Source organism: Cibotium barometz, chromosome 52 (genome assembly GCF_041138505.1).
Source record: "Cibotium barometz isolate CiBa-2024 chromosome 52, ASM4113850v1, whole genome shotgun sequence".
Taxonomy (NCBI): Eukaryota; Viridiplantae; Streptophyta; class Polypodiopsida; order Cyatheales; family Cibotiaceae; genus Cibotium; species Cibotium barometz.
This window is the reverse complement of record NC_141097.1, coordinates 42,813,219-42,820,736: the sequence shown is the minus strand read 5'-3', so window position 1 is coordinate 42,820,736 and position 7,518 is coordinate 42,813,219.

Sequence of the window (7,518 nt, the reverse complement as noted above, 5' to 3'; positions counted from 1 at the left end):
GTGATCAGTGGTACTATGGTTTCATTAAAGGATTGTTTTAAAGTTAGCTGATGCTAAGAAAAAGGCAATTTCATATTGGGTGTGTAAGTGGTGTGGCTAGTTTTATGTTTGCATGAACTTCCGGCTAGGGGGCCTTGGAACTCTTTTCCTTGGTACCCGGGACAAAACCTAACCAAATTCCAAATTGGATCCCATCACTACAGTGGTTGGGTGGTTGGCTAACCCATGGGATCGGATGGGGTTAGGCTGGACTGATGGATCTGTAAATCGAGACTCAAACTTTTGTTTTTACGATAGATAAAATAAATCCCGGACAGTAACTGTTCTATGGATAGGAATCAACGGCTGTGCCTCTTGAATGGGGAAAAAAGCGTTGATCCCAATGATCCAAGTGCAAGTTTCTTCCTTAATCTGACCATGTATCTTATAGATGCAATTGGATCAGCTCGAACAGAAATGTTCTTGACTACGTTAGAGTAAAAAGTTATCCAGGTGGAATCGCCCGTGCTTTCCGGTAAAGGAAGTTTTTCCGGGTTCAGTTTTGGAACAACCGACGGATTAGTCTCTTATCCGGATATCCGTGGGTGAGGCCCCGAATGTGGGACCCCTGTCCCGCGCGAGAAGTGCTACTTCCGCTGCCAGTATCGTGAATCCGTTGCTCGGTGGGAACAGGGATCTTACAATCAACATGTCTTGCATTGAACAATGGAAGGAGAATGTCGAATATGTCATGGGCGAATATACATTTTGTTTTTTTACGTGAAAGTAAGGGTTGAATTGCATCTTCCACAAATACAACATCTCTACTCACAAGAATCTGCTTGGTAGCAGGATGATAGAAATAATAACCTTTACTTTTCGAGCTTTCCCCATTAAAAAATACATTTAATAGCCTTATCATCAAGCTTGATGCAAATTTGCTCAGGCACAAGTATATAAGCAAGACAACCAAACATGTGTAAGTGAGCCATGCAGGGCTTTCTACCATTCCAAGATTTAAAAGGCATAATTGTATGCAAAGCCTTCATAGGACACCTGTTCAAAACATATGTTACACCCATGACTACTTCTATCCAGAAACCATGAGATAACTCTTGACTTTTGACCATATAATGTGCCATGTCCATAGAGAGACTTGTTTGCATTCAGCTACACCATTTTGTCAAGGTGTATAGGACATAGTACATTGGTGTTTTATCCCATGATCAACCATATATGCATGAAACTCATAAGACATATACTCCCCCTCGATTGGTACACAAGGCACCAATTTTACATGTAGAAACATTTTCAACCATACCAACAAAGTCCTTAAGCACTTAAAAACCGTTGATTTCTGTTTCAATGGATATACCCAGGTATGTCTGAAATAATCATGAATATGACAAAATAGAGGTAGCCTCCAATAGATGGTGTCCTCATAGAACCACATATATATTTGTGTATAAGCTACAATTTTTGAATAGCTCTAGTTGAACCATCTTTGGAAAATGATGCCTGCTACATTTTTTCAAGAATATAGCCCTCACACAAACATGTTTGATAGGGGCTTTAAGATGTGTGAGCTCAAAAACCATGTCATGCTTATGCAAATGTAGCAAATTGTCAAAGTTTAAGTGACTAAGCATGCAAGCCATAGCTTAGTATCACCCATTGCCTTTATGGAAGAAACTAAACATACAACATACTTTTGTCTTTCATATGCATCTAGCCTATAAAGGCCATGAGACAAGGGACCAGAAGCAACAATTGTATTACCATCATTGCAATTATGAATAATACATTTATCATCCACGAACTGAACCACTAAGCCAGCCTTACTAGCAGAGATAGATAACAAGTTATTCTTGATCCCTAATACATATGATTTTTGTAAATTTTCCACCATTTATAGTAGTGAGAACAATTTTACCAACTCCTTTTACGTGATATGAGGTGATATTTGCACATGTACCAATGTTTCCTTGTGGAGGAGATTTAAGTGACTACGATGAGAAGTAAGTGCTTACTAGCACTATCAAAATACCAGACCTGTACATTTGTAAATAACAGCTATGCATACATCCTTATGCCAAGAGTCATAATTGCAATGCACAATGAAAGCCCAATCATCATGTGCATAGTTTGCATATTCTTTGTTTTCTACATTAAATATGTTGACGCATTCGCTATAGCCATACCTGAGTCTTTCTTTTTCTCCTTCTCCAGCCGCTTCCTGCACTCATTAATGTAGTGACTCTACGTTTCCTGAAATAGTTACATTTTTCCTTTTTCTTTGACTTATCACCTTCCTTGTTGCCTGTAGGCTTGCTTGCCGATGACTCTGATTTTGGCTTATAACTACCCTAAGAAAAGGATTTACCTTTGCCTCTTTATTGACTGGTAAAAAAGTCTGATCTCCTATATGCATGACATATTTATTTTTCCTGGATTTCTCTTCTTGCAAGAGAACAAAAACAAACCCCTTAAACTTTAAGGTATTTGGATTGCCTTTCATCATGAGTCTGATGGTAGAAGCAAAACTTTGATACGAGTTCGGCAATGCATTCAAGACAGTAGGTTGCACCAATGAACTATTAGAATATACTTCATCAACAATGGCCAACTTCTCCTTAAAATCTTTGATTTTTGTAAGGAAATTGTCCATGGAGTCTCTCTCATTCATATGCTCCAACTCTAATTGCTTGCGTAGATAAGCAACACATGCTTCATTATGTACCTGGTACAATGACACAAGCGTATTCTAAGTATGTTTAGTAGTCGACTCTACATGAACGAATGTGAGGAACGATACTTCTCTTGACTGACAAAGCAAGAAACACGTATGCCTACGTATCTCTTCCATCCCACTTTATTTGTTCCTGCATAGGAGGTATGCTATCCTATATGGTAATGTACCATGTGAAAAACTGAGTCCGTGTTTGCAGATGTGCTTTCTCCATCATGTTCATCAAAGGAACCAAGATGTTTTTCAGCACCAACCATCACATTCCATAGCCCTTTGGCTATCAATACATGCGGCATCATATAGGACCATAATGGGTAGTAACTGGTCTTGTTAAGATTATCCTCTATGGGATAACATCCGAAATGCATCACTATCTACCATTTTTGATAATACCCAAGTAAGTAATCATGCAACCTGCAAGTGTTAAGGGATCCTTTGATGCAACCAAGGTGGATTTTATTAAGGCCATTGATAATGGAAACCTACAAGGTGTATGCATGATAAGGTGGTACACTTTTTGGCCTAGTTAGTGGTATCTTAATAGTGTCATATATTTAGGGGATCAATAGTGAATGAAAAAGGTTTATTAGGGGTCCAATAGTGAATGTGAAAATGTTCTTTTTTTAAAATGAAATGCAGTTACGAAAATGCACGACCTTGTTGCACTATGATTTTAGAATGCTATTACAAGAACAAGGGGGAAGGTTGTGGATAAAGAAAAAAAAGAAGAGGGGAATGCAACATGGGAGGAGAGCTACGACACTCATAGGGCTTTAGGGTTTTTTCATTCACCCGTGTAGGTCACTATTGCCTCCTCTCCATACCCTATGGTTCCTGTCATCTCCATGGCATCTCCAAGCAGCTTAAGGTGGGGTTCTCCATGTGTGGATGTTCAACCTCTGAAGCACTTTTGCATGACAAAAGAGGACTTCCATGCCGAGTATGGACTCAGCTTGATATGGATGAATCCATGTGAGTTGATCAGCAAAGACGTTCTTGACGACATGTGGTTGACCGTCTTTAAGAAAATCAAGTAAGGGAATGAAAACATAAAATGTCACCACATTAGGTCCAATTTCTTCAAAGACCCATGGTTATTGCATTTCAAGGTGTACCAGGAAGCTCCTCAAAACATGGATCTTGCACTACTGCAAGAGGATTTACATTAGAATTTGGCACTAGTAGCATTCCCAAGGAAGAAAGGAAGATTGCATAAGCTGAATTTATAGACAGCACCATCTCCAGGTTGATAAAGGATAACTTGGACCAGAAAATACGATGATGTAACGCTTGTTTGTAGCATGGTATATAGAGTTGTACTATGAGTGGGTAGTATGTAGAGGATTTGGAAACATCTTCCATGCACAATGTTGATAGCGAGATGTTAGAAGGTTGAAGAGGCATGATGATTTTGGCTTAATGACTAAGTGGAAGGCTGAAAATGCAAAGAAGATGTTGGATGCTTAGAAGTTTTGGCTCAAGGAAATTCTAGAGGAAAAGGAGAAGGGAAATATTATGGGTTGATGAAGCTAAAAGGAAGCTCGATCAAAGTGAGGGAGTTGTTAACAACAATAAAAAAGTTGTGAGAAGAAATTACAAGGCATAAGAATGAACTAAGTGTTGCTACCAAAGAGGCATCAAAGTAAAAGTTGTAGGTTTAGATTGACATGTTGTAGTTTAGCACAACAAGGATCTCCTATCGGATGGACACTAGAGCTTGGACCTTGAGCTGGATCTTTCTAGTATTATAGAGGTATGTGTTGCATGTCATTGATGTTTATATACAATGTTTTCCTCAAGGTTGTATATCGTAAGAATGACTAATTATCATCTTTCTCTTGTAGATAAAGCTGGAGTCCATAAAGGTAGAGTTGGAGAAGGTACATGTGCATATGGAGTTGATTACAGACATGTTGAGACTTGTTGATAGCACACAACACATTGTATTCCGTCCTCCCATTTCGAAGGTCCCTAGTAGTAGTGACACCAAAGACATGTTAAGACTCATTGATAACAGGCAGCACATTGTATTCCTTCCTCCATCTCGAAGGTCCCTAGTATTGACACCAAAGACATGCTAGAAATTGAATGCCACGGACGTGGATTTGTCTTTGTAGAGGACAATGTGGTGGTTGTTTACATTCTACCATACAAACACCCCTACCATAATGTGTGTTTTACATTGTTGTGTATGACCAAAAATTCTTGACTAGAACCATCATGCAGCCAAGTAATCTCCAATGTTGCAAAGTCAATGGTGGTGGGTTCAATACTGGCAATCAAAACTAATACAAAGAGTGGTTTGTTTTTATGTATGTTTATAATATAAAAATTCATAGTCAAATAGAAATGGTCATGTGCTCATGCTTTTAGTGATTTACCAAGTGGTAGTTGTTCCTTTCTATATTTTAACATGTACACTAACTAGTGGCATGTCCCACTAGTAGCACTTGAACAAGTGGGGCACTAACTAGTGACTGGGGGTGGCCACTAACTAGTGATTCATAGTCAAATAGAAATGGTCATGTGCTCATGCTTTTAGTGATTTACCAAGTGGTAGTTGTTCCTTTCTATATTTTAACATGTACACTAACTAGTGGCATGTCCCACTAGTAGCACTTGAACAAGTGGGGCACTAACTAGTGACTGGGGGTGGCCACTAACTAGTGACCACGGGCCACTACCAAATAGTGACTTGGGTGCACTAACTACTCACTAGGGATCACAACTAGTGAGACAGGGGGTCATTACTAGTGACCTAGGTGCACCCCAGTCACTAACTAGTGGCTGGGGGTCACTTACTAGTGACTTGGGTACCTCAGCCATGAACTAGTGACTTGGGTGCACTAACTAGTGATTGGCGGCGGTCACTAATTAGGATAGTGGTTTGGGCTCACTAACTAGTAACTTGGGTACACTCTATTCACTAACTAGTGTCTTGGGTAGACCCCAGTGCACAACCATTGACTTGGGTACACTAACTAGTGACTTGGTGCACCCAATCATCAACTAGTGATCTGGGTGCACTTACTAGTGACCTGGTGCACCCAATCATTAAGTAGTGATCTGGGTGCACTTACATGACTTGGGGTCACTAACTAATAACTTTAGTGCACCAACTAGTGACCTAGGTGCACTAACTAGTGGTTGGGGCTTATTAACTACTAATAACCTGAGTGCACCAACTAGTGACCTTGGTGCACTAACTAGTGGTTGGGGCTTATTAACTAATAACCTGAGTGCACCAACTAGTGACCTTGGTGCACTAACTAGTGATTGGGGGGGTCACTAATAAGTGACATAGGTGCACTTACTAATTATAATTAGTGACCTGGTGCACTACTTAGGAAGTCAATGTACTACCTAGTGACTTACCTACACTAAGTCTTGCACATTTCCACTAGATAGTGACATATGTGCACTTTCTACTACTAATTAGTGACCAAATTGCACTAGCTAGTGAGCTTCCACATTAACTAGTGACCTATACATGTACACTAACTAGTGCACATTTGCACTAAGTGGTGACTTGTGAGTACTAACTAGTGCCCTACCTGTACTAACTAGTGCATATTTTGACTAGGTAGTGACTTGGGACCAGTTTACTAGTGATTCTATGCACTATCTACTAATCTGGGTGCACTGACTATTATATAGATCACTAGTTTGTGGCCCAATAACTAGGGACATTGGTTACTAAGTGTCGACCTTGTACATTAATAGTAATCATGTGCGTTAAGTAGTAACATTGGCCACTAACTAGTACAGTACTGCAAGTGAACTAGTGCACTGACTAGTGAGCTGTATATAGTGAATGTGCACTATCTAACAATTGTTGGTAATGCATATTATTAAGTAGAAAATTATTGAATTTCTAACCAACCATGTATGTAGGAGGGAGTCGATGTGCAAGCATTAGGGGAAATTTGGACTCAAGTTGGGCCCTCTAAGGATTGCCACACATTCTCTCTCTGCAAAAATGGGCTCATAATGATTTTTTTTTTGCCAATGAACTCAGAAGTGAGCAGAGTTTGGACATTTGGAATTTACTTTTCGACACCTTTCCAATGATATATAATATGATGGGAAATTTTGCATATTTAAGAAGTCCCCAAATTTAGTGATGACATGGCATGTAATTTGGTGATGTGCCATGTCATCACCAAATTTGGGGACTTCTTGAATATGAAAAATTATCCATCATGCTATATATCATTGGAAAGGTCTTGAAGAGTAGATTCCAAATGTCCAAACTCTTCTCACTTCTAAGTTGATTTGTAAAATTTTTACCATAAGCCAATTTTTGCAGAAAGAAAATGTGTGGCAATCCTTAAAGGGTCCAATTTGAGTCCAAATTTTCCCTAATGCTTGCACCTCGACTCCCCTAATAATGAATGTCAAATCCAGTACATATTAAGTCGAACTTTCCCATATGAACTACATTTGAAGGTAACTCAGTAGTAGATACACACCTTTTTTTATGTGATATTGAATTTTTTAATACAAGTTCAATTTCCTTTGTACTTGCACAATCAATTCTCCAAGGTAGTCTCCTCACAGAAGGAGAATAGGGCTATTAACCCATGGCGGACATTGCGACATACTATATTTTACGTCATTAATTTAAATATTCTGAGTCATGGGCCGGGCTTGTCGGCACCATATGTTAAGGATGAAGGGATTGGGTGATCGCCGATGAGAGGCGCACCTTGGATATCAGTAGGATAAGGGTTAGGGTCGGCCGGCCATGTATGGGCGCCCAAGTGTGAACGGCCAAGTCACCTATATGA